Source organism: Euprymna scolopes, chromosome 44, assembly GCF_053919585.1.
Source record: "Euprymna scolopes isolate OS-2025 chromosome 44, ASM5391958v1, whole genome shotgun sequence".
NCBI classification, from domain to species: Eukaryota; Metazoa; Mollusca; class Cephalopoda; order Sepiida; family Sepiolidae; genus Euprymna; species Euprymna scolopes.
The window spans coordinates 43,204,821-43,231,475 of record NC_136525.1 but is presented as its reverse complement, the minus strand read 5'-3'; the positions used below and the strand labels follow the sequence as shown (position 1 = coordinate 43,231,475).

The window sequence follows — 26,655 nt, the reverse complement described above, 5'->3', positions numbered from 1 at the left end:
TATAAAATATCTTTTTAGAAATCAATCTCAAAAACAATCTGAACAATAAATCTCTTTTGTTATGGCTAAGTTTTTGTCAAGGGTAGAAATTATAATAGACAAGTATTCCATGATGACATTTTACCGATTTCCTGGTTTACAGGTATTCTTGCTAAATTTCTTCGAAAGAATTGACATAAACAATACTTCAACTAAATACGTATATTTCATGCAATAATGACTTTTATTTCTTCTGACTTTTCCTAAACTAAACATAAAACATCGGTTAGGGTTAGTTTAACATTCTGTAAAAGTACCTTCCGTTTTTTTTTTTGTTTGTTTTTTTTTGTACTTCTGCAGAGAAGGTAAAAAACCGATAAAAACTGGATATATTTTTCGTGTTTTTATTCAATTTAACATGTTTATTCAGCTCGAAAAGAATACAGTGTTTACCGATGTGTTGGAAAATTCAAGATGACGTCTCACACATTCTTTAACACCGTAAGTTTGGGAAAACGTGTTATAAATAAAAAACTATACAAAATATTATTAAAAACCCGCCGAATATATGTCAACCTATGTCACGGTAACATATATTGAGCGAGTTTTTAACAGTATTTTAACCGGTTTTTTATTTATTACACCTTTTTCCAAACTTACCGTGTTAAAGAGAGAATCGGCCGCCATCTTGAATTTTCCAATACATCGGTAAACACTGTATGCCTTTCGAGCTGAATAAACATGTTAAATTGAATAAAAACACGAAAAATTTGCCTTTGATAACATTTATTTGTTATATATTTGTTTTTTGGCAACTTATTCGAATCTATGTGTACAGTAATACAAACCCGAAATGAATTTAAGACCACGAGTGAAATGAGAAAAAGAAGTCAGCGGGTTTGGTTGCCATAACAACGTGACGGTAGTGAACGTGTGTGTGTGCGTGTGTGCGCGTATTTCGTGTAGTTTAGTTTCGTATAATAGTTTCGTATTTTTTTAATTTGTAAATAACAAGTTATTAAAAAATTAAACCCTTCCAAGATGGACAATAAATAAAGCCATAATATTTTATGGTAAAGGTAAGAGCGTAGAAACGATTGTTTTTTAGGAGATGTGATTATTGGATTAACCAATCAGAAATCGTCTGTGGCACACACACATCTCTGTTTTTATAGATATATAGAATATAGATATAGATAGATAGAAGATAGAAGATAGATTAAATGTTAAATAGATTTTGTAAATAGTACAGTTGAAATGATTAGAATATTTCCAATATGTAATAAGGTCGAGGTAATTAGTTAAAGAGATTTAATATAATGTAATATGCAAATGAGCATAAGTCATTCGATATGGGGGTGGTTTGTAGAATAGTATATAAAGAAATTAGGCAAAGATTTTTATGTCTCCTATAACAGAAACATCCTAAAATGGGTTCTAATGTTTCTCTACCAGGAGAGATCTACCCTCTTACCTCCTTTATATTTCGTTGATGATGGAGAGCTGTACACACAGACAGAAACACACGAACCCTATTACTTTATAAAAATATATATATATATATATATATATATATATATATAGAGAGAGAGAGAGAGAGAGAGATATATATACACACACACCATAATAGGCCGCTCGGCATAAAAGATACATATTTACTTTATTTAGATCTGCCAAGTTCCACTGTTTATAATTTTGACCCCTTAGCAGCTATTTTTTCCAGATAAAAACCAAATCTCATTTACTCTGCAGGTACAAATCCCTTATATATCGTTTCAAATCTGTGGACCAAAAATTGATAGAGTAGTTTGGTAGAGACCATTCCACAGAGAAACAGGGTCACTTTTATATAATTTATATGCACGTTGTAAGTTTATGTTTCCGAATTTACGAGATGAAGATTAACAACTCATTATTTGGATTATTCAGACTACTGTTTTTATCTTGAGATAAAGTACTTGGTAAAATTCAGTTGTAAAGCTACACTCTTCTGGAAGTTGAAGGTTGGCATTACTCAAGATACAATTGCAAATTACTTTGGACTTATTTTTTATTTTTAATTGAAATTCAATAAGATGAGTATTATTTATTAATTTTATTTATTGCGGACTATTATCCTCATCTTTATTAGTTGTTTGACGACCTTTCAGCCAACTATTCCTCTGGCCTTCGTCAGGTGGTAACCGCGACAGATAGAAACTCTGAATCTTCTGACTGCATTCACTGCAATTACTGCCTTCCATAGTTGTCTCATCACGTTTTTGGCCAAGTAAGCCTCTGGCTGGCTTTGGGTAGGATTGAAACCGCTATCTTCAGACAATTCTCACCTGGAACCGTAGAGCTTCAACGTCTTTATCAACTGCGTCACGGGCCCCGAAGGGCGATCAAGGTTGAATTTTTTGGTCTTATAAATTCATTTTTTATTATTTGATCTTCTGTGGTCGGGTCCATACCGAATGGTATATAAGATTTTTAATTCGAATTCATTGAGATGAGTATTATTTATTAATTTTATTTATTGCGGACTATTATCCTCATCTTTTATTTGTTGTTTCACTTTGGACTTCATGGCTGATGGAATGAGAACATGCCACCCAAATGGATTAAATAAAGGGTTCTGCTCGAAATTCCGTGCAGATTCCCAAGTTCGACGGAAAGATTCCAGAGTTCGGCAAGATACACTTGAAGATTCTCAAGTTTGTTAGAAAGATTCAAGTTTGACAAAACACAGCTTAAGAAGGTCGGGGGGTTACATCGACCAAAACGTGAAAATAACACAAAAGATGTGAACGATGAAAAAGAAAAAAAAAAAATCTAAATTATACAAATCAATCCTCATCTCAAAAATTCAGAAACAAAATTACAACATAACATTACTAGCAGGGAAACCTGATGTTGCCCAGGATTGAACGAGGATCAACGAACGTTCCATATTTTCGATACTTTTATTGCAGAGCTTTAGGTTGAGAATGAAACAATTGCATTTGCGAGTGATTTTTTTTCCAAAGTGGCGACAAGAAATAATAAAACGCTTATCTTTTGGCAATTGTATTTTGTTTTTCACCAGCAATCTTCAAAAAAAAAAAAAAAAAAAAAAAATGTCTTTTTAACCTTTTTTTTTTTTTAATAAAACTGGCAAAGTCAAATTATTTAAACAATAAAAGTTTAATAAAACTATATACGCTTTTTTTTTTTTTTTTAATGAAGGCCGTTTTAAAAATTATCTGAAGAAATTAGAATGTTCATACCTTTATGTCTTTAACATAAAATTTGGTGTATATTTAGAATTACACTTATTTTAAATAAAAAAATACAGAAACATTGTCCGAGCTCCAATCTCTGGTTTCCTCCTCGCCAATCTATCACGAAAAACACCCATCTAGCTGAAACCACTGTCAGTAATTTTCCCCACTCTTTATCTGTGCCTAAATCAAAATGTAGATTCCATGAACAAAGCTTCTTCCTTAGAAGTGCACGCCTGTGGAACTCTCTTCCGTTTGCCTGTTTCCCACCTAACTACAACCTGGGTGTCTTCAAGTCCAACATAAACAAATTCCTGATGAATCGCCCCCTTAAGACACTTTATCAAATCTCCAATACTAACGATTACTACGATACTATCCCATTGATTATTGTACACGCAATAACCCTTATCCCCGAGTGGCTTCAAGGCCTTGATAAGTGGTGAAATATTTAGTTGTTAAAAGGTCAACTAAATCAACAAAATCAACCATTTTTCAATCAAATCGATTCATCGCTTGCTTTAGTTGGGAATCCACCGCAACGCACCAGGAGAAAGCTTCACATACCTCCTCGCAGTGATTTGGTCTACAATGTATAGTCTACATTGCACTGAAGAGAATCTACTGTGGATTTAATAAAATTACTTTTATATAATGGCTTGATTTAAAGTTTAAAATGCAAAAGTCAACTATCATGGTTCAATTGTGCTCCAAAGAGAAGCATCCATTTTGAACACGCTCCTGCCATATCGAAACACTTACTTTTGATTTTATACACCGGGTCCTTCTGCTTGTGCGGTGAAAAAAACTTCTCAAATGCACTTGTGATGTTAGGCTGTTTAAGGGTGTTAACTTCGGTCAAAATTGGATTGTTCCTTCTTTCATCGGATTTTTTAGATTGCCAATACTTATCAAAGGCAATCAGATACAAAAAAAGTCAATCAGATATAAGAACACTCACAAACACAAAGTACATTTGTGTCAAATTTCAAAAACATTGATCCAACAGTTTCAGAGTCTATATAGAATGAACTTACATTCAAAGTGCTTTTTATCCCTACATATCTACATATCTCTACAAAGGCACGTTTTGTGTGTGTGTGTGTGTGTGTGTGTGTGTTCACATTTCTTATGGACTCTAAAACCGCTGGGCCGATTTTAAAAAAAATTTCATGTACATGTAAATTATGTACCTGGGAGTATTCTTAGAAAGGTTTTATATCGGAATGTCTCTGATAAATATCGTAAATGAATAATCAAAGAAGTCAAATTAAAGAAGGAACAATCCAAATTTGGATTCAAAGTTAACACTTTTATACAGCCTAACATCATGAGTGCATTCGAGGAATTTTATCACTGTACACACAGTGATAAAATCCATGCCACACGTCCGGAAAATGGAAATATCTATAAAACTGGCAGCAATATACAACATAAAAAAGATACAAGTCTGAAATTTTGATGCTAAATTCACTCAAAAAAAAAAAAAGAAAAAAAAAAGCTTTTTACAATCCAACCGTATTTAATACAAATAAATTTCAGTCCATGTTTGACTTGTCCACCAAGTTTCATCTATAAATGTCCAACAGTCTTTATCATTGTTCAATTATAAGAGGGAGGGGCCTTCAGTTTGTGCCTAAATTTCAGGCCAGAGAGCTCTTCTTAAGTCGCTGGATTCTCAAATCCCACTTCTTCCGACCTTGTGTCACATCATCCTGTCATGGGACCCACAAAAAGAGCCACCCATTGAATCGTTAATAAAACTCACAAACCTTTCTACAATTCTTCCATATTTGGGACAAACAAACTTCACTCTATGTATGACTTGTCCACCAAGTTTTATGTATAATGTCCAACAGTCTTTATTTTATCCTTGTTCAATTATAGGAGGCGACATTTTTGTAGTCTAACCAGATTTGTTACAAATAAACTTTAATTTATGCCTAATTTGCCCCATCTCCATTAAACGTTAAAACCCACCTCGCTACAATGGAGTACAATAAAATTATGGTGTCAACGTTGGCGCCGGACCTTCATCGAAATATTTTTGAGCTCGGCAGTAAAAGCAGGTCACGTACTACGTACGTTATCACCTTTCACACATTTAAAAACGAGAGCATCTGATTAGCAAGGAAGATAATCAGTGTTTAATGCTGCTAAGATTAACCGGGTTTGTATTACTGTACACATAGATTCGAAAAAGTTGTCAAAAAACAAATATAGAACAAATAAATGTTATCAAAAGCAAGATAACTTACTTTTCTACCAAACTGGATATATTTTTCGTGTTTTTATTCAATGTAACATGTTTATTCAGCTCGAAAACCATACAGTGTTTACCGATGTATTGGAACATTCAAGATGGCGTCTGATTCTCTCTTTAACACGGTAAGTTTGGGAAAAGGTGTTATAAATAAAAAAAACGGATAAAATACTGTTAAAAACTCGCTCAATATATGTTACCGTGACATAGTTTGACATATATTTGGCGGGTTTTTAATAGTATTTTGTATAGTTTTTTAATTATTACACCTTTTCCCAAACTTACGGTGTTAAAGAGGGTGTGAGACGCCATCTTGAATTTTCGAATACATCGGTAAACACTGTACGTTTTTTGAGCTGAATAAACATGTTACATTGAATAAAAACACAAAAAATATATCCAGTTAGGTAGAAAAGTAACTTATCTTGCCTTTGATAACATTTATTTGTTATATATTTGTTTTTTGACAACTTTTTCGAATCTATGTGTACAGTAATACAAACCCGATTAAGCAAGACCCAGATGAGAAACCAACTTTGTAACCCATATCAAACAGATGGAGGCTCGAACTGTGGACTTTCCACAAGTCCCACTATTAACAGATAATTGAGTAAAAACAAATATGATGAAGGCTGTTACCACTTTTAACCTAATTTTCAGTTTCAGTGGCAGCTGTAGCTAACGTCTCTTATGGTATTTGTGTGTTTTCAAAAGAGCCAGATGCGTCTGAACAATTTTTATTAAGCATGGGAAGAACAAAATAAGAAAACTTTTCCCTTTTTTTTTTTTTTTTGTTTTTAACCGGAATTCCTTATCAACAATACATCTGATCCGTTTATTGCTTTAAATCGATTACTTTCGTAGAAATTATTAATATGTACGTGGGTAGAAAGGTCATATTTTGACACACTTTGGACAATGTGAACAAAATATTACACACACACAAAAGCGTGTGCAAAGCTGAAGACTATGAATTTGATCACACCGAAAGAATGGAGGAGTTTAAAATGTGGTAATTTTATAGAATCACTATTCTCCAATCGAATGTGGCTTTTTTTTTTGGCAAAGAAAAAAAAAATTCCTTAACTCTAAGTCGGTTCCTTTTTTAAGAAAAGAGGAAGGATCACCCAGTAATAGAGTTTTGGAAGAAAAAAAAAAAAAAAAAAAAAAAAAAAACAGCTATTGGAGATGGGGATACTTTTATCAAATTACCCAAAATACACATACACATACACATAGGGATATTCTTAAGTCTAATATATAAACGGCTATATGTTTGTCTGTCTGTGTCTACATATTTTCAAACTTTATCTTCTCTGAAACTTAAAAGTCACAGAGCGGCGCTAGGGGCTTCAAATGATTGAATCTTTTACAGGCCATTCTTTTATGGATCTTTAGCCAGTCAAAATTGTTTTTGAGGGGTCAAAAATGGGTCAAAATTGAAAAAAAAAAACGTTAGAACATTTTGTACATTCATCTTTTTTTTTTTTTTTTTTTTTTTTTTTTTTTTTTTTTTTTTTACAAAGGCATCACCACATTATCAAGGCCCAGAGGCCACTCAAGGATAAGGGTTAAAGAGTGTACAGTAGAAGTTGGTCAATATAGTAATCATTAGTAATGAAAATTTGGTAAATTTAATAACTTATATGGAACGGCTCATCAAGAACTTATTTACTTTAGACTTGAACAAAACCATATTGTAGTCAGCCGGAAAGCAGGAAAACGGAAGACAATTCCACAGGCGTGCAGTTCTAAGAAAGAAGCTTTGTTCATGGAATCTACGTTTAGGTTTAGGCACAGATAAAGAGTGGGGGAAATTATTGATAGTGTTTACAGCTAGACGAGTGTTTCTTGTGAAAGTTTGGCGAGGGGGGACCATAGATTGAAGCTCAGTTGAACACTTTCCATGAAAATAACGATACATCAGAGACAAACTCGCAACATCTCTTCTGTGAGATAGAGGTTGCAAGGAGGAGAAAAGGACATCTCCTACGAGGCTACGAAGTCTATTTTGAACTCTATCAAGGCAGGACAAGTTCTTTCTAGCAGCTCCTGCCCAGATGTGGCAACAGTATTCCATCCTTGGACGTACCTGGCTCTTATATAGATAGAGAATAGCATCAGCAGTGAGATATTTACTGGATCGATAGAAAGATCCCACCATTTATCCAGCGGCCTTGGCAACAGATTTGATATACGTGTTCCATTTAAGATCAGGAGTAATGGTCAAGCCCAGAAGCTTGTCAAAACTTGAGGCCTCCTGAAGACGAGAGCCATTCATTTCAATTGATGACAAATGTGGATTAGAATGTTGATGATGTAAAGAGAGAAGCTTGGTTTTAGATGCATTAAAAGTAACCAGCCACTCCTTTCCCCATTGTACTACGTGCTCAAGATCAGAGGAGAGAGAATTGGAGAGAACTTGCTCGTTTACTGTCTTAGATGTGGTACCATAAATGGTAGTGTCGTCAGCATAAATGTCTACAAATGATGTAAGGATATGATTTGGAAGATCATTAATGTAGATCAGGAAAAGAGTTGGGCCCAGGATGGATCCCTGAGGGACACCGGCATTAATATTGTGAGCTTCTGATTTTTGCCCCTCAACTACTACTCTTATGAATCTATCAGAAAGAAATGATTTAATAATTGAGAAGACTTTTCCAGCTATACCATAGCTAGCGATCTTATGAAGTAAACCTTTATGCCATACCCTATCAAAGGCTTTAGATATGTCAAGAGCAATTGCCCTAGAAAGATTGCCACCGTCGAGAGATTTGCTAATCCTATGCGATATAACTGTAAGGACATCTGCTGTAGATCTAGCAGAACGGAAACCATATTGAGTGTCACTAAGAAGGTTATTTTTGTTGAGATGTTTGATTACTTCTGTATTTAATACAGATTCTAGCAACTTACTCATGACGCACAGGAGACTTATTGGCCTGTACTGAGAGGGGGATGAGCGATCACCTGAATTCTTAAATACAGGGCATACTGATGAGATTTTCCAGGGAGATGGGAAACTATTCTCCTTAAGACAACGTTTAAACAGTTTTGTAAGTATGGGCGCTAGTTCAGGTTGAAGTTTTTTGAGTACTATAATTGGAATACCATCAGGGCCAGTTGCTTTACTGGAATCAAGGTTTTTGATTAGCTTGGCAACATCACGTACAGATATACGTATATCACATAGCGTGTTTTCTGATACAAGAGGAAATATTGGGGGTTGGCGGTCTTGGTCGCAAAGGGTAGAATTAGCTGCAAAGTTCTTGACAAAGAGTTTGGCTTTGTCTGATGCTGACGAGATCACCTCAGATCCATTGATAATAGTTGGGATGGAGCACACGCTTCTGTTCAGGATTCTGTTTGCTATTTGCCAAAACTGGTGGGAACCAAGCCGCTGCTCAGCTACTTTGGACTTAACAGATTGAGCATACAACTCTCTTGCGTTCCTTATTACTTTCTTACAATGGTTGCTGGCAGTCCTGAAAACGGCTTTAGTTTCCATACATCTATTACGTTTGAAGCAGTGGAAAAAGTGATTTCTGTGCGCAATGGCAGCAGCACATTCTGGAGAGAACCATGGCTGGCTGTTAGGTTTTTGCTGAAACTTTTTAGAGGGTATGAAATGGTCAATACCTACAATTAACCATTCAGTTAGGTCTAATACTATAGAGGACACATCCTTTTTAAACATGGAATGCAGAGGTAGATCAGATATAAATGTACGGAAGCTATCCCAGTCAGCCTTAGTGTATCGATATACTGTACGATGAAGAGGTACGTCTGGGGACTTATTACATTTCATTTTTATCTTAATTGATACAACAGAGTGGTCGGAAGATCCAAGAGGCGACAGAACAGAAACTGAACATAGTTCAGGGCAAGTTGTGAGAAAAAGGTCTAGTAGGCTCGCATACTGGCCGTCATTATCGGGCACACGGGTAGGTTCCTGAACAATCTGAGTGAGGTCATAGGCAATGGAGAAATCATGACAGAACCTCCCCTCATCATCGGTCTTGTTTGAGTGGGTCAACCATTCGACGTTGTGAACATTGAAGTCTCCACATACGTGAATGTTAGCTGAAGGATAAGTAGAAAGGACTTGGTCAATTTTCTCAGATATGCTTTGAAAGATAGTAACTCCGCTGTTGTGGGGGCGATAGAGAGTAAATATAAATGCAGTAGTGTGAGCTAAAGCAACCCGGAAGCACATATAAGGTAAGTTAGGATCTTCCCTGGAGATGTCCCTCCCACATGGAAAGCTATCTTTAATATAGGCACATATTCCATGCCCATGGCGATCTTGGGGGTCAGATTTAGAAGTTAAGTTAGAGTATCCTGTAATTGCAAACTCATCAAGGGAAATAGCCTGTCCAATGCCAGTTTCACTTAAAAATAAAAGGTCTGGTTTAGTCTCCTGTAATTGGGTTTCAACCTCTGGAAGGTTAGAACGTAGACCCCTGATGTTGGAGAAGGAGACATGGTAGTAGGGGTCTACGTTGGAAGTTGGAGAACCGGGTTTAATCGTGTATTTTTTCTTGAAACTTGTCATGATGAAATTTTGGAATTTGTGGACTAGGTCGACAGATTTACTTAGAGCAGGACAGAGAGGGGAAACTAAGAGAGAAAAAGAAACGAAGAATTTTTTTTTTTTTTTTGTACCACATGATAAGGTAAAGCCGTAACAATTACCCACTAGTATGGCATCGAGAGGCCCCACCAGAAGCTACTGCATGGTCCAGATTCCATTCACCAAATGGCAATACAGCAGCCCCAGTACTTTGCACCTGCTGATAGGACAGCCTCCTTAGTGGTTAATCCAAGGTTCGGGTCCCTGACTATCAGGCGGATAACGTCAGCCCAGACAAAACGTTTACCTCCAGCACCCTTACTAGTGACATGGCTACAAGGATAGACATAGAAACAGAAAATTTCCACCAACTCTGCCAACTGTTCGCGCAAAAATACTGCCAACCTAGAAAACAGCTTTTTCTTCTCCCTTTGTCAGAAAAATCACTCATTTAAAAATGAGGACTGAGGGACAAATAAGAAGAAGCGAGAGTAACAGGAGCTGCCGATAACGCATCCACAATGCGTTTTCTACTCTCCATTAAAAAAAAAAAAAAAAAAAATAAAATAAATAAATAAATAAATAAAAAATAAAAAATAACTATTAAGTATTGTACTTAATAAAAGTCCAACGGACCTGTTTAAGGGAAAGTATGGTGATAGATTCCCCTCCCACGAACTAAAAATGAGTACAATTAGGTAATCTATTTTTGCAATCAACTCGGTAGATAAATAAACATTTATGGACGAGAAAAAAAAAAAAAAAAAAAAAAAAAATTAAAGCTAGCATTTAATACAACAGAAATACATAAATTAAATACTGAAATAAAATGTAGTTATTAATATTTGAATCTTAAAATAAAAAGTGCGAATTAATAGAGAAAATCACTTATCACAACAACGCATTCCATCTCCAAACTAGTGAAGAATTTAACTTTTAATAGCGTTCAGAAGATTTTTTTTTTTTTAAATTAACCGTTAAGAGAAAGCGTGATTTTATTCTGAACTTTAACTAATCACGTTTTAAGCAACTTATGATATAAAACAAAATCGGATGGGGGGGGGGGGTTTCTTCCGAAGTTAGTTGGTGACGTTATAATTAATTAAATATTAAATAAATTAAATAGTTTATTTTTTATTTTTAATCAATTTATATGCGTGTCACGTTGGTACAGTGGTAACGTCAACAACTTTGAATGCTACAGTTTCGGTTCTAACTGATGGTACCTAAATACTTTCATTTTTTACTTTTGAAATCACGACTATATAATAATATACACCAAATCTGGGCAAATTCAAATATTTTACGCCCGGGCAAAGCTGCCCTCCCTCCCACTAGTATTTTCTATTTTAGTGTAATTAAATTAACTATGAGACTAATACTTTCAACAACAGAAATTTGTTGCAACTTAAAAGTATTTTCAATCAATGGAAATATTTCACAGCGAAAAAAATACACATACATGTGCAAGTATTAAACCAGTGCAAAGTTGGAAACTCCTATAAGGCGAAGAGAAAAACAGCCAAAACTTGTCAGGCTTTACCAGCCATACCTGCACAAAGGAATGCAAGAATGTTTTCTCTGCAAACCACCCTTGTACCCTTTTGGGGCCCCGGAGTAGCAAAAGAACCAGTGACTCACATCAGCTTCAACTCCTGCACATCTTTACACTCACAAAAACAAAGGTAAACGCACACACATGCACAATGCCATGCCGCCAAATACTCAAGTACACACATTCACACAATGAACACTCTGACTTCTAATTACTACCGGGTGAAACAATAAAATTGTTGTCCAAGAAAAGACATGATTCCATTTCTGTTTGATGAAAACTAATTTTCTTTTTTGTTACAGACCATCTACTAGTTGGCCAGTTGTGTACAAATCCCAAGAGAGATAGGAGCCTTCTATTATGCTTGAAAGTGAAACAATGTTCAATGGTTGGTTGTTTTTGTTTTACGGCATATCGTCCCTTTTCAGGTTATTTAATGCCGAATCCAAAGATTTTGAAGAAAAATCTTTTAATAGAATATATATTTTTTTCAAGTCGGTTTCTATTTAACCCATAGTTGGGACCCTAACAGGTACTACCACTCTGGGTCAGAGTGGACCTGGGAGCAATGGCAATTAAAGGTGGCTCCACACTCCCCAAAGCCCGCAAGCTGCGGCTTCACCACTGGATATAGTTTAAGGTCATATCCAGGACCACAATGTTCAATGAGCAGGATCAGAGATGCACTGCTGTACAACTCGTGCTCTCTACCAACCCAAGTTATGACAACAAGAGCATTGCCAGCACCCTCAAAATGCAAATCCAGATAATGTACTCAGGTGACAAAAAAGTTTCCAGCTACAGTTATCGTTTTCGGTGTGGTTTCAAGTGAGGGCCACATCACGCCACCTCACATCTTCGAAGTTGGCTTGAAAGTCAACACCAAAGTGCACCTGAATATGCTGAAGAGTGTGGTGATTCTCTGATGTAATCAGGTGGCCGCTAGCAGACCCTGGACTCTGAACCACAAGTCCAAAGAAACCCAGGCTTGGCTTCAGAAGGAGTGTTACAACTTTGTTCTCTTCTCCCACCAACTCCCCTGCTTCCCTTGACCTGAACCTGCAGAACTACTTCGTTTGGCCATACGTCAAGAACATCACCAACATGACCTCCCATAACACCAAAGCCAACCTGATCACCGCCATCCACCAAGTATTCTCCGAGCTCCCACCGGTGCTTGTGGAAAAAGCATGCTCCCAGTTCCGGACTTGTATCAAAGCAGTGACTGAGGCTGAAGGCGGCCACATTGAATAGATGTCAGCTCTACTACGTAATCAAGTTACTGGAATTGATTTTTTCAATAAAAGTTTTAAAATAAAGCTGTAGAATTGTTTTCTGTGGGGGAAGGGGAGGGACAATATTATTGCTCCACCCATAGTTCAAAATAGACTTCGTAGCCTCGTAGGAGATGTCCTTTTCTCTTCCTTGCAACCTTTATCTCACAGAAGAGATGTTGCGAGTTTGTCTCTGATGTATCGTTATTTTCATGGAAAGTGTTCGAATGAGCTTCAATCTATGGTCCCCCCTCGCCAAACTTTCACAAGAAACACCCGTCTAGCTGTAAACACTATCAATAATTCCCCCCACTCTTTATCTGTGCCTAAACCTAAACGTAGATTCCATGAACAAAGCTTTTTTCTTAGAACTGCACGCCTGTGGAATTGTCTTCCGTTTTCCTGCTTTCCGGCTGACTACAATATGGTTGTCTTCAAGTCTAATGTAAATAAGTTCTTGATGAGCCGTTCCATATAAGTTATCAACTTTACCAAATTTTCATTACTAATGATTACTATAATGTCCAATTTCTACTGTACACTCTTTAACCCTTATCCTTGAGTGGCCTCTTGGCCTTGATAATGTGGTGATGCCTATGTAAAAAAAAAAAATATTCATTCAACTTTTTTCTTTTTTTTTTTTTACCTAAACACGCATTTCATTATGAACATTGTCGTTATTGAAAAGTTATATTCTTATTTCTTATATAAAAATGTTTTTTCATAAACTTTAATATTTCTCCCCTTTTGGTTCCCTGACAAAAGCAGGGTGGACCTGTAAATTCACCCTTGTCCGTTCGTCTGTCTGCACTTTTCTCAATAACTACGACTTGAAATTTTTTGAAATTTTGCACAAACATTAAACATGATATGAGTAAAAAAGTAACAGAACAGATTTTTCGGGAAAACTCCTGGGGGTGCCTTTCGGGTTAAAATGACTTAAATTGACACTTTGTGCTTATTAAAAAAAAAATTGATGCCTTGGATTTTTATAAAACTTTCTGAAAAGTTGTAACTAACTGATTTCTATATAATTTTGTTCGTCTATACTTGGCGATAACTCTTGAGTGTGCCCCAGGGGCTCTTTTAGGGCTAATAAAAACACTCCATTTTTGGGATTATTTTACCATATTTGTCCTAAAGTTTTTGTGTATTTCTATTTAGCAGTTTTGAATTCTGATTTAAATATGTTAAGGCCCTGAGGACTTTTGGGATCTAAATGGGGTGGGGTGGGCGACAAGTGGTGGACTTAGTCATTTTTTTTTTTTTTTTTTTTGCATGGGGCAAAACTCAAAGTTACATATGTTAAGGCCTAAAACTGCACCGTTTGTTCATTTTCACCAGGAGGATTTGACGTCCCCTAAGAACTTTTGGGGCTAAATGGGGGGGGGGAATGCTGAACTTAGTCATTTTTTTTATGCCTCATTCACTGTGCACTCATCGAGGACCATGCATGCTTCACTTGTTCATTTATAAAACTTTACCTTTTAGGTAACCACTGCTATCTGGTGACCCCTCCATTATTTTAATGTTTCATGCGCATTGCATACAAATATCCTCCATTTTATTTCCTTTGCTAAAGAAACAACCTTTACATCCCATTTCATATTAAATCTGAGCATGATACTTGACAAATACACTCCAAGATTGCCACTACCATCGCCTGGGACCACACCAGACAGGTAGTGAGAAGAAGAATTTTTTACCTCATAAAAAAAAAAAAGATAAAGAAACCAATCCTTTTGTTGACTTATCTGTGTCCACCATTAACACAGAAAGAATCACAAAAAATTTAATCCCGGATGTAGTACTTGAATTTCTTAATAAATAAAGGCTTCACTTTGGCTCAATTGTACTATAGCGACCATTGAAATACCTCACTCATTTCACTAGGTTTTTCAATAAAATCTAAATATACAGACATAAAAGATATAGACATGCTTATTAATAATGATAATGTGCTAAAGCAGGTCACGTACGTACGTTTTCACCTTTCACACATTAAGAAAAAAAAAAAAAAGAGACTATCTGATTAGCAAGGAAGATAAGTGTTTAATGCTGCTAAGATTAAGCAAGACCCAGACGAGAAACCAAATTTGAAACCCAGATCAATAAATTACAACAATCAATGGAATATGGGAAATATAACTGACAAAAAACAAAAAATATATATATTAAACAAGAAACATGAAGAACTAAAACAACATATTAGTAAAAGACGGAAAACTGACAAACGTAGGGTAACTCAGATTTTGCTATACATAATACAAGTTTTTCCAGGTAAAACTTTTACACAGAAAAACTTTTTTACTTACTATATGGAAAACTATTACAGCTCGGACTCGTTCGGATTTAGAATTTAGATTGCACATATTTTTATTTACCCAATCATTATTTTTGAATTTAGCTCGACTTCATCTAAATATCCTTTCACCTATGTACCTTTGCATTAACTTTCATGCAAGTATGATTCACGTCATATTTTGCAGTTTCATTTGTTTAAACAGCAAAATCATTGTTACCTATAAGTAATATTTTGCTAATATCTTTCTTCTGAAGACATTCTTTGAAACTCCATGGAATATGTATAATTTTTAAATGTTTATTATGTGTTCCTTGTGGAATAAATTGTTTGTAAATCCTAATTTACAGATTTGAAATTTATACTCTTCTAATAAGCTTATTACCCATTTGATTTGTTGAGCCATTTTTTTTTTTGTTGATAATCCATTGGGGAAAAAAAAAAAAAAAAAAAAAGGCGAAAATTAAAAATGGGTTTCTAAATAATAGCACCATTTTTTTTTTTTTTTTTTTTTTTTTTACATAAAGTGGCCGCTTATCAAGGCCTGGAGGCCACTAGAAGATAATTGTTAATGAGTGTACAGTGGTCAAGGGAAACATGTCAGTTATCGTTAGTAATGGAGATTTGGTAAATTGGATTACTTAAGGGGATGGCTCATCAAGAATTTGTTCATATTGGACTTGAGGACAACCATATTGTAGTCAGTTGGAAAACAGGAAAACGGAACAAAGTTCCACAGGCATGCAATTCTACAAAAGAAGTTTTATTCATGAAATCTATGTTTAGGTTTAGGCACAGATAGAGAGTGGGGGAAATTATTGATAGTAGTTTCAGTTAGACAAGTGTTTTTTGTGAAAGTCAGGCCAGGTGAGGACCATAGATTGGAGCTCAGACGAGCACTTGCCATGAAAATAAGAATAAAGCAGAGACAGGTTCGTGATGTCTCTTCTGTGGGAAAGAGGTTCCAGGGAAGAGAAAAGGGCATCCCCCACTAGGTTACAAAGTCTATTTTGAACTTTGTCAAGGAAGGATAAACTGCTTCTAGCAGCTCCTGTCCAGATGTGTCAACAGTGTTCGATCCTTGGACGCACTTGGCTTTTATACAGATAGAGAATTTTATTAGCAGTGAGATATCTACTGGAACGGTAGAATGATCCCACCATTTTCCCCCCCGAGTAGTCCTGGCAACAGATTTGATATACGAGTTCCATCTCAGATCAGGAGTAAAGGTCAAGCCCAAAAGTTTATCAAAATATGGAGCCTCCTCATGATGAGAGCCATTCATTTCAATTGATGTCAGACGAGGATCAGAGCATTGATGATGGAAAGATAGAAGTTTGGTTTTAGATGCATTAAAATTAACCAGCCACCTCTTTCCCCAATTTATTTATTTATTTTACATAGGCATCACCACTTATCAAGGCCAAGAGGCCACTCGAGGATAAGGGGTAAAGAGTGTACAGTAGAAATTGGACAATATAGTAACCGTTACTAATGGAGATTCGGTAAATTTGTTAACTTATATGGAACGACTCATCAAAAACTTGTTTATGTTAGACTTGAAGACAACCATATTGTAGTCAGCTGGAAAGCAGAAAAACGGAAGATAATTCCATAGGCGTGCAGTTCTAAGAAAGAAGCTTTGCTCATGGAATCTATGCTTAGGTTTAGGCACAGATAAAGAGTGGAGGAAACTAGTGATAGTGTTTTCTGCTAGACGGGTGTTTCTTGTGAAAGTTTGGTGAGGGGGGACCATAGAATGGAGCTCAGACGAGCACCTGCCATGAAAATAAGGATAAAGCAAAGACAAACTCGCAACATCTCTTCTGTGAGAAAGAGGTTGTAGGGAAGAGAAAAGGACATCCCCCACAAGGCTACAAAGTCTATTTTGAACTCTATCAAGGCAAGATGTCCTTTCTAGCAGCTCCTGCCCAGATGTGGCAACAGTATTCCATCCTTGGACGTACCTGGCTCATATAGATAGAGAATTGCATCAGCAGTGAGATATCTACTGGATCGATAGAAGGATCCCACCATTTTTCCAGCGGCCTTGGCAATGTTTTAAATGTATGTGTTCTATTTAAGATCAGGAGTAAAGGTTAAGCCCAGAAGTTTGTCAAAACATGAGGCCTCCCCAAGACGAGAGCCATTCATTTCAATTGATGCCAGATGGGGATTAGAGCGTTGATGATGTAAAGATAAAAGCTTGGTTTTAGATGCATTAAAAGTAACAAGCCACCTCTTTCCCCATTGTACCACATGCTCAAGATCAAAGGAGAGAGAATCAGAGAAAACTTGATCGTTTACAGCCTCTGAAGTGTTGTCATAGATGGTAGTGTCGTCAGCATAAATGTCTACAAATGTTCTTAGAATGTGATTTGGGAGATCATTGATGTAGATCAGAAAGAGTTGGGCCCAGGATGGATCCCTAAGAAACTCCAACATTAATTCTGTGAGCTTCAGATTTTTGCCCATCAACCACTACTCTTCTGAACCTATCAGAGAGAAATGATTTAATAATTGAAAAGACGTTTCCAGCTTTACCGTAGCTGAACTTTACCAAACTTTCACACACACAAAAACAATAATTTCTCCCACTCTTTATCTGTGCCTAAACCTAAACGTAGATTCCATGAACAAAGCTTCTTTCTTAGAACTGCACACCTGTGGAACTCTGTTCTGTTTGCCTGCTTTCCAGCTGACTACAATATGGTCGTCTTCAAGTCCAATGTAAACAAGTTTTTGATGAGCCGTCCCCTTTAAGTAATCCAATTTATCAAATTTCGGGTACTCATGCACTTATTGATCCGTGCTGAAATAATAACGTTATTATTTAAAAAGCCATTCTTAACATGAGCAGGGGAGGGCGTTTTGTACCTTACAATTGAATAAAAAAACATCATAAAACTTTAATTAAACTTGGAAATACGATTAAAAAAAAAAAAATAGCATGGATCAGTAAGTGCATTAGCACCAAATGTCTACTACTAAGATATTGTCCCATTGACTACCGTACATTCATTAACCCTTGTCCTCGAGTAGCCTCCGGGCCTTGATAAGGTGACTCTAAGAAAAGAAAAAAAAATTTCGATACTTCTGCATTTATCAATCCGCGATTCCCACGAAATTACTTGGGTGTTCCCAGCAGATGACAGGAAGAACCGGAAACGGTTGACAAATAATTTTCTGGGCATTTTTTCCAATGTATTATTTAATGACTTTCAGTGGTCGTCGCCATTCTTAACATGGGGGGGGGGGGTAACTGTGTTTTTTTTTGTAATAAAGCTCGTCCGGCCGTTTCCGGTTTTTGCTGTCGCGGAATCACGGGTCGATAAATGCAGAAGCACCAAAATGCACTTAATGTTACCGTGCTGAAATAATAACGTTATTTTGAAAGCCATTCTTAACATGGAGAAGGTAGGGGGGTAACTAGTCTATACTTCCACCTAAAAAAGGATATCGTGAAACCCCAATTTAACTTGAAAATACTATTTTTAAAAATAGAACGGTAACAAAAGTGCATAAGCACCGTTTTTTTGTTTTTTTTTCTTCCTTATTTTTTTTAGGAAGGGGTTTTTGTATTAATGAGTACTTATGCAAAGATACCGTGCTTAAATAAGCGTTATTATTTAGAAACCCATTCTTTTCCAACCAGATGGAAAATGTGGTGGTTGATAACTATTCTGTACTTTCATCTAACAATTTAATAAACAAAAAACTTTAAAAAAATCATAAAATTGAATTGAACTTCAAAATCATTAAAAAAATATATCACGGTTTCGTAAACTGCAGAAGTACCGAAAGAAAAAAAAAATGTTTTGTTTCCCACCCTACCCATGTATAAACGAGGGAAAGCTTTTTGAAAGGTCAGGGTACTTGTGCAGTTTAAGTTAAAAAAAATTTTTCTTTTTTTTCAACTAAAAAATTAAATATCGTTTGTTTATTCAATTGTTAGATGAAAGTACAGAATAGTTAACACTCAATGTTAAGAATGGCTTTCGACTTAATGTAATTTGCTTGTCCCACTGGAGACTTACCTGTTCAGAGTTGCTTTTTAGGGCTATTACGCCCCCCCATGTTAAGAACGGCTTTCGAAATAAACACTCTTTGCAGGTAAATCTACAGTGGAACAACCAAGCCACATTGACCCTTATTTCAGCACGGTTGGTACGCTGCTGCAGAAGTGAAAGAAAAAAAAAAAACACTTCGGTTCAAATTCTGTATAATGTTCCAAATAATGACAAAAATCAAAAATGGCACTACTGCAGTTTAACATCTCTAAATTGTTTTCATTTTAGGAGATTTCCGTCGACGCAATGTAAGAGTTAATAAAGCCCCTACCTCCATGTTAAGAATGGCTTTCTAAATTTGCTTGGGAATGTTCAGTTGTACTTATGAAAAAAAAAATTTAAAAAAAAAACAAAACAAAAAAAACAACTTGTTTACGTGGTAGACTTCGACGTCCGAAAGTGGTTTTGAAGTCTTTAAATTGTCGCATATTAAATATTTTCTGGTTTTAGTTAAAGTTTATGGTTAGACGTCAAGTATTAGGGTTCAGTTGCGCTTCTGAACCCGGAAAAGAATTGATAAATAAATAATAACAATTTTCCAAGCGCGCAACTACTCTCATAAAGAATTGTTTTCCTTTAAATATTTTTCGGTAGTTGATTATAAGTTGGTTTTTAAATCTATTTTTAAGTCGGTGTTTATATATTTGGACTTGATAATATTGTCCATTTTTTCTGCTTTTTCGGTAAATAAATAAATTCCAACTTACGTTATTTTGTGTGTGTGGAGACTCCGGTTCTCCGACGGTCGCTCAGAAAATGACTTCGTTCACTAACGTTGATCACATGATTAAACTAAACCGACCTCTGAACTATGACATCATGCCAACAACGGTTATCTCCTCTTAGTTACGGAGGCTGAAAATTGACATAAAATACTTTTTCTTTCTTTGCTGTTTTTTTTTTTTTTATTTTATTTACTTATTTTTCTATTATTTTTTTTTTTACTCTTTTTTTCTTTTTTACTTGGAATTCACCACTTACCAAGGCCTAGAAGCCGCTCTAGGATAAGCGTTAAGTGTTAGGTAGATGGTGAGATAACGTGATCAGTTATGAAGAAACCTTGGTAGTGCTAGATTATTTAGTAAGAGGGTTCAATGTGAATTTTGGATTTCAAAATAACCATGTTATAGTCAGCTGGGAAGCAACTCCATGGTATTGAGTTCCACAGACGGACAGTTCTATGAAAAGGAACTGTGTTCATTGAATTTTTGTTCAGTTTTAGACACAGATAGAGAGTGAGGGAAGTTGTTGTAGCTAGGCAAGTATTTTTTGCGAGGGAGGAAAACGTAATGATAAAGCAGAGGTAGACTCGTAATGTCTCTTCTGAGAGAAAGAGGAAGTAGGAAGGTAAAATGATTCTCACCTACCAAGTTTCGAAGACGGTGCTGTATCCTGTTGAGGCAGGAAAAACGGTGCTTTTAGGAGCTCCGCCCAAGTTGTGGCAATGGTAGTTCACATTAAGACGTATTTGACTTTCATACAGGTCGAGGATTGCATTGCGAATGAGATACTTTATGGAGCGGTAGAATGATCCAACCATTTTCCCAGTGATTTTGGCAACGGATTTTTTTTTTTTTTACAAAGGAGTCACCACTTATCAAGGCCTGAAGGCCACTTGAGGATAAGGATTAATGAGTGTACAGTGGTCAAGGGAAACATGTCAGTCATCGTTAGTTGTGGAAATTTGGTAAATTGGATTACTTAAGGCGATGGTTCATCAAGAATTTGTTTATGTTGGACTTGAAGACAATCATATTATAGTCAGTTGGAAAGCAGGAAAACGGAACAGAGTTCCACAGGCGTGCAGTTCTAAGAATGAGGCTTTGTTCATGGAATCTATGTTTAGGTTTAGGCACAGATAAAGAGTGGGGGAAATTATTGATAGTGGTTTCAGCTAGACAAGTATTTTCCATGAAAGTCAGGCCAGAGGAGACCATAGATTGGAGCTCAGACGAGCACTTGCCATGAAAATAACAATAAAGCAGAGACAGGCTCGTTACGTCTCTTCTGTGGGAAAGAGGTTGCAGGGAAGAGCAAAGGGCATCATCTACTAAGCTACGAAGTCTATTTTGAACTCTGTCAAGGCAGAATAAGCTGTTTCTAGCAGCTCCTGTCCAGATGTGGCAATAGTATTCCATCCTTGGACGCACTTGGCTCTGATGTAACTATTTCCTTTAAGGTTAGGGTGTTACAGCGATTTGGAAGGCAGTATAGAGATGCAACAATCGACCGTAAAACTACAAGTAAGACACATTGGCAAAAGGATAACGACAATAGTAAAAGAAGATTGAAAGACACTGGAATCTGTTTAACGACAGATATCGTCTTTTATTTACCAAGTAAGTAAATGAGATACTTTACGGAGCAGTAGAATGATCCAACCATTTTCCCAGTGATTTTGGCAACAGATTTTTTTTTTTTATATATATATTTTTTTTTTTTATATATATTTTTATATATCAAGGCCTGGAGGCCACTTGAGGATAAGGATTAATGAGTATACAGTGGCCAAGGGGAACATGTCAGTCATCGTTAGTAGTGGAAATTTGGTAAATTGGATTACTTAAGGAGATGGCTCATCAAGAATTTGTTTATGTTGGACTTGAAGACAACCATATTATAGTCAGTTGGAAAGCAGGAAAACGGAACAGAGTTCCACAGGCATGCAGTTCTAAGAATGAAGCTTTTTTCATGGACTCTAAGCTTCAGCCTCTATCCCGTCGACGAAACGTTGCATCCCTCTGCCTGTTCTACAAGTATTTTAATGGTGAATGCTCTGACGAACTGCAGACGCTTGTGCCCCCACGACGTAGACACCCTCGGAAAACCCGACAGACAGCTAAATCTCACCCCCACACAGTAGAGATCCCTAGATATAAAAGATCTTTCTACTCCAGTAGTTTCTTCCCCAGAACCGCTAGACTCTGGAATTCCATTCCAGGTCCCTGCTTCCCTAACTGTACTGACATGCAGGAGTTCAAGTGTAATGTGAACCGACATCTTGCTGCCCAAATCCCAACATAGTACCCCAGTAGTTGCTGCCCCTGATAGTAGTCCCCTACACCAAAGTGGCAATGTGTCTTGTTTGGGGCAAAAATGTAATAAAAAAAAAAGTGGTAAATTCATAAGGTCTTGAGATTGTGGTCAGTCTGAATGAGAAAGGATCAGCCTCTGGAATGGGGTAGTTGGACGTCAGAGGGTGCTGGACCAACCAGCTGGATGATAGTGGGCACTGGTACGGGTAGCCAGACGTCGACAAGCACTGGAATGGGTAACCGCAGGAGGTGCTGGAAGGCAGTAGGATGCGCTGGAAGGCTGCAGGAAGCTGTAGGAGGCGCAGGGGAAAAGACAGTCTCAAAAGCTTATCAAAGCAAGGTGCTTTTTCAAGACGAGAGCTGTTCATTTCAATTAGGGGCAAGTGGAGATATGAGTGTTGGTGGTGAAAAGATAGAAGTTTGGTTTTGAATGCTTTGGATATATATCAAGCGACAATTAAAATTAAAATTCTTGTGAAATATTATTTTAATTATTTTTGATTATTAGTGAAAACTCAAAATTTAATTCAATTTATTTTAATTTAAGTTGTAACTAATTGGGAAATATGATGGCGAGCACACACATAATCCTAACCATAATTTGTAGCCTAAAGACGAACTCTAACATCCACACACTTAACCGAAAGCAACAACAAGTCTTCTCAAAGATGTTTATGGCAATAATTTTATGAGGTTTTTAAAAACGTATTTCGTTTCATATATCCAGATTTCACATTTTTCATTTCTCAAGTGACATCAACTTCGAGTGGTCGTATTTTCTATTCAACCTACGATTGTCAAGATTGTCCAATTAATAGAAGTAGTAGTATAGTTTTGGTTTCAGACAGACATGTACCAAATCTCCATTATACTAATACATACGATTGACAAATAATAATAGGATCCGTCGCATAGTGGATAAAATACTTGATAAAACTCATTTGTAAAGTTACACTCTTCTAGAGTTTGAAGGTTCAATCCTCAGTGTGGGCGATGGCTCAAAATAATTGCAAAGTACTTAAGACTTCTACCCAGCCATGGCTGACGAAATGAGAGCAGGCTGGCTTAAATCTGTTTCGAAATTCTGTGCAGATTTCCGAGTTTGACAGAAAGTTTGTTTTTTTATACATTTTCACCCCAAACAAGGCGCATTGCCACTTTGGTTTAGAGGGCTACTATCAGGGGCAGCAACTACTGGGGCACTATGTTGGGATTTGGGCAGCAAGATGTCGGTTCACGTTGCACTTGAACTTCTGCATGTCAGTACAGTTGGGGAAGCAGGAACTTGGAATGGAATTCCAGAGTCTAGCGGTTCTGGGGAAGAAACTACTGGAGTAGAAAGATCTTTTACATCTAGGGATCTCTACTGTGTGGGGGTGGGATTTAGCTGCCTGTCGGGTTTTCCGAGGGTGTCTACATCGTGGGGGCACAAGTGTCTGCAGTTCGTCAGAGCATTCACCATTAAAATACTTGTAGAACAGGCAGAGGGATGCAACGTTTCTTCGATGGGACAGAGGCTGAAGCTTAGATGCCAGTTCAGGGCCTATCAGATTGGTGACTCTTTTTTGAACCTTGTCTAGGAGCGAGAGACTAGTAGCCGATGCACCGGTCCAAATGTGACAACAATACTCCATACATAGGTGAATGGTGGCCTTATAGAGGTACAGGATACTTTCAGGTGTCAGCAGTTTTCTAGCACGGTAGAGAGAGAGCCTACCTTTTTCGCAGCGGTCCTGGCAATGTTTTCAATATAATTGTTCCAACTCATGTTTCCTGTGAACGAAAGATTCCTGAGTTCAACAAAATACACTGGAAGAAGGTCGGAGGTTACATCGACCGAAACATGAAAATAAGGTTTAAGATGAGAACATTGGTCAGAAGAATAAGAATAATATTTTACGTTTACGATTAAATCATTTATCGCAGATTTTGACATTGTTGGGCTACCGTACTTTTTCTCGTTTCTCCGCATGGCGTAAACAGGTTGCATGTCTCTCTCTCTCTCTCTCTCTCTCTCTCTCTCTCTCTCTCTCTCTCTCTCTCTCTCTCTCTCTCACACACACACACACACACACACGCACACAATGATAATAACAATAGATTTTATTTTTTTTTTATTCAAACACACACACACAACATGAACTCTCATTCTCTAAGCTGTTTAGTTTAGACTAAAGCCACAAAAATATAGCGTTTTCAAATTTCTTTTGTTTGGGGGGAGGAGGGGAGGTTAGGGTCGGCGTTTATATATATATTCAGCCGGTAAATAAATTCAATTCATTAAAAAAATACCTGTTTTGGTTAAAGGGAAAAAATCTACTTAGTGATGTTTTCCGGTGTTGAAGACGAAAATTGACAAGCGGTGTGTGTGTGTTTATCAAAAAAAAAGAAAAAAAAAACAGTTGATTATTATATTTTATCATCAGTCAAATTGTTTTTTTGTTTTATTATTATTGTTGTTGTTGCTGTTGTTGTTGTTGTTGTTGTTGTTTCTGTAGTTGTTGCTGTTATTATTATTATTATTATTATTATTATTATTATTATTATCATTATTATTATTATTATTATTGGCGAAGGGGAGGGGGCTTTACCCGGACGTAAAATACGCTTAAATACGATATTTTAATTTATCCAGATTTCGTATATATTATTATAGAGTCGTGATTCCAAAAGTAAAAAAAAAATATATTTAAGTGCCATCAGCTAGAATCGAAACCAAAACTGTAACATTCAAAGTTGGTGACGTTACCACTGTACTAGGTGTCAGTAGGTGTGTCAGAAATTTCGTGAAAAATAGTGAATAATTCCACCCCGTCTTTCCAAGCTTATAACTCCTCGAAAAATGTAATTCAACCCCTAATTTTTTTTTTCAATTAAAGGAGCAAGGACCAATGTTTCATTAAAAAAAAAAAAAAAAAAATGCGTTTTTTTTTTTAAAGGTTTTAAACTTCGGACTTTACAGGTAAATTTCTAAAAAAAACACTACTTTTTTGTTGTTTTAAATTTGAATATATTATTTATTGACCTTTTCTCTTACATTTGTGATATATAACACTTCGGTGAGTAAATTAATTATTTACTTTTTAATAGACATTTCAAAATGGGAGGCGTGAATTATTCGACCACCTGTCTTTCCAAGCTTATAACTACTCGAAAAATGTAATTCAAGCCCTAATTTTTTTTTTCAATTAAAGGAGCAAGGACCAAAGTTTCATTTAAAAAAAAAAAACAAAAAAAAACAAACAACGTGATTTAAAAAAAAAAAGGGTTTTAAACTTCGAACTTTACAGATAAATTTCTAAAAAAACACTACTTTTTTTGTTTCAAATTTGAATATATTCAAATTATTTTCTGGATGAAAACCGATTAAAAATTTTTCCACATGTCTGAATACATATATATCAAATTTCAAGTCTGTAGATCCAAAATTTGTAGAGTATATAGGCTGAGAAGTGTTCACACACACACACACACACATGTGCACACACAAACATTCTCTCTTTTATAGATACACTAGCAGCCAAAAATCTGGGACAGTTTCATTTTTTTCGATTTCTCCAGACTATTCAAGGGGGGGATTACAACTAAACTTACACACATTAAACATATCTTTTATGTTGATACTCTGTATTAATTACATTTCATTATAAAGGATAGAAAAAAGTTATAAGCATTTCAATTTTTGTTTGGAAATTAAAGCGACCAAAACCGTGGGACAAAGCAAAGAAATTAATTTATTGTGGACTGTATAGTCAGTTTTTCCACTTTTAAAAGTACAAAAATGATGAATAAGTCGATTATGTCACTTTGTAGTCATTGCAGCTGGTTCCACCACCATTATGACACCTAAAATTGATGCTTCTGTCAAAAAAATCAATTATTAAACTTCATGGGGAAAACCATTCAATACGGAAGATTGCTGATGGCTTGAAGCTGTCAAAAATTACCGTTGGGAGAGTTATAAGGGATTTCAAGAATACTGGGAAAATTCTACCACTGAAGAAAAATGGCAGACCTCGAATAACTTCTCCTAGAAAAGATCGATTAAGAAGATGGCACTGAACGATAGGTTTCAGACAGCTGCCAGCATTTCTTGCGAACTACATGCCTGTCATGACATCAAAGCATCTCATAAAACAGTATCATGACGCTTGAATGAAATTGGTCTGTTTGCAAGATCACCAGCTTAGAAACCGTTGATAAACAAGAACAAGAAACTCGGATTAGGCTTTGCTCAAGATCATGTGTTGCGGACAGATGATCAGTGGTGAAATGTATTTTTTTCTGATGAAAGTAAGCTTAATATACAGGGTTAGGGTTAGGGTTAGGGTAAAAATTTATGTTGAAATATTAAAAATA

At 36.2% G+C, this 26,655-nt stretch overlaps 1 protein-coding gene across 2 annotated transcripts in view; it reads right to left on the bottom strand.

The window, feature by feature from the left end:
- The window catches only part of LOC145268820 (V-type proton ATPase 116 kDa subunit a1-like), a 156,073-nt gene extending 135,985 nt beyond the window's left edge, over window positions 1-20,088 (bottom strand). Inside the window, exon 1 of one of the 2 annotated variants that reach the window (XM_080124461.1) lies at window positions 19,969-20,088. The gene's annotated coding sequence lies outside the window, so the exon portion shown is untranslated. The remainder of the gene's footprint in view (window positions 1-19,968) is intronic. The other variant, XM_080124462.1, reaches the window with a different exon arrangement.
- Window positions 20,089-26,655: the final 6,567 nt, after the last annotated feature.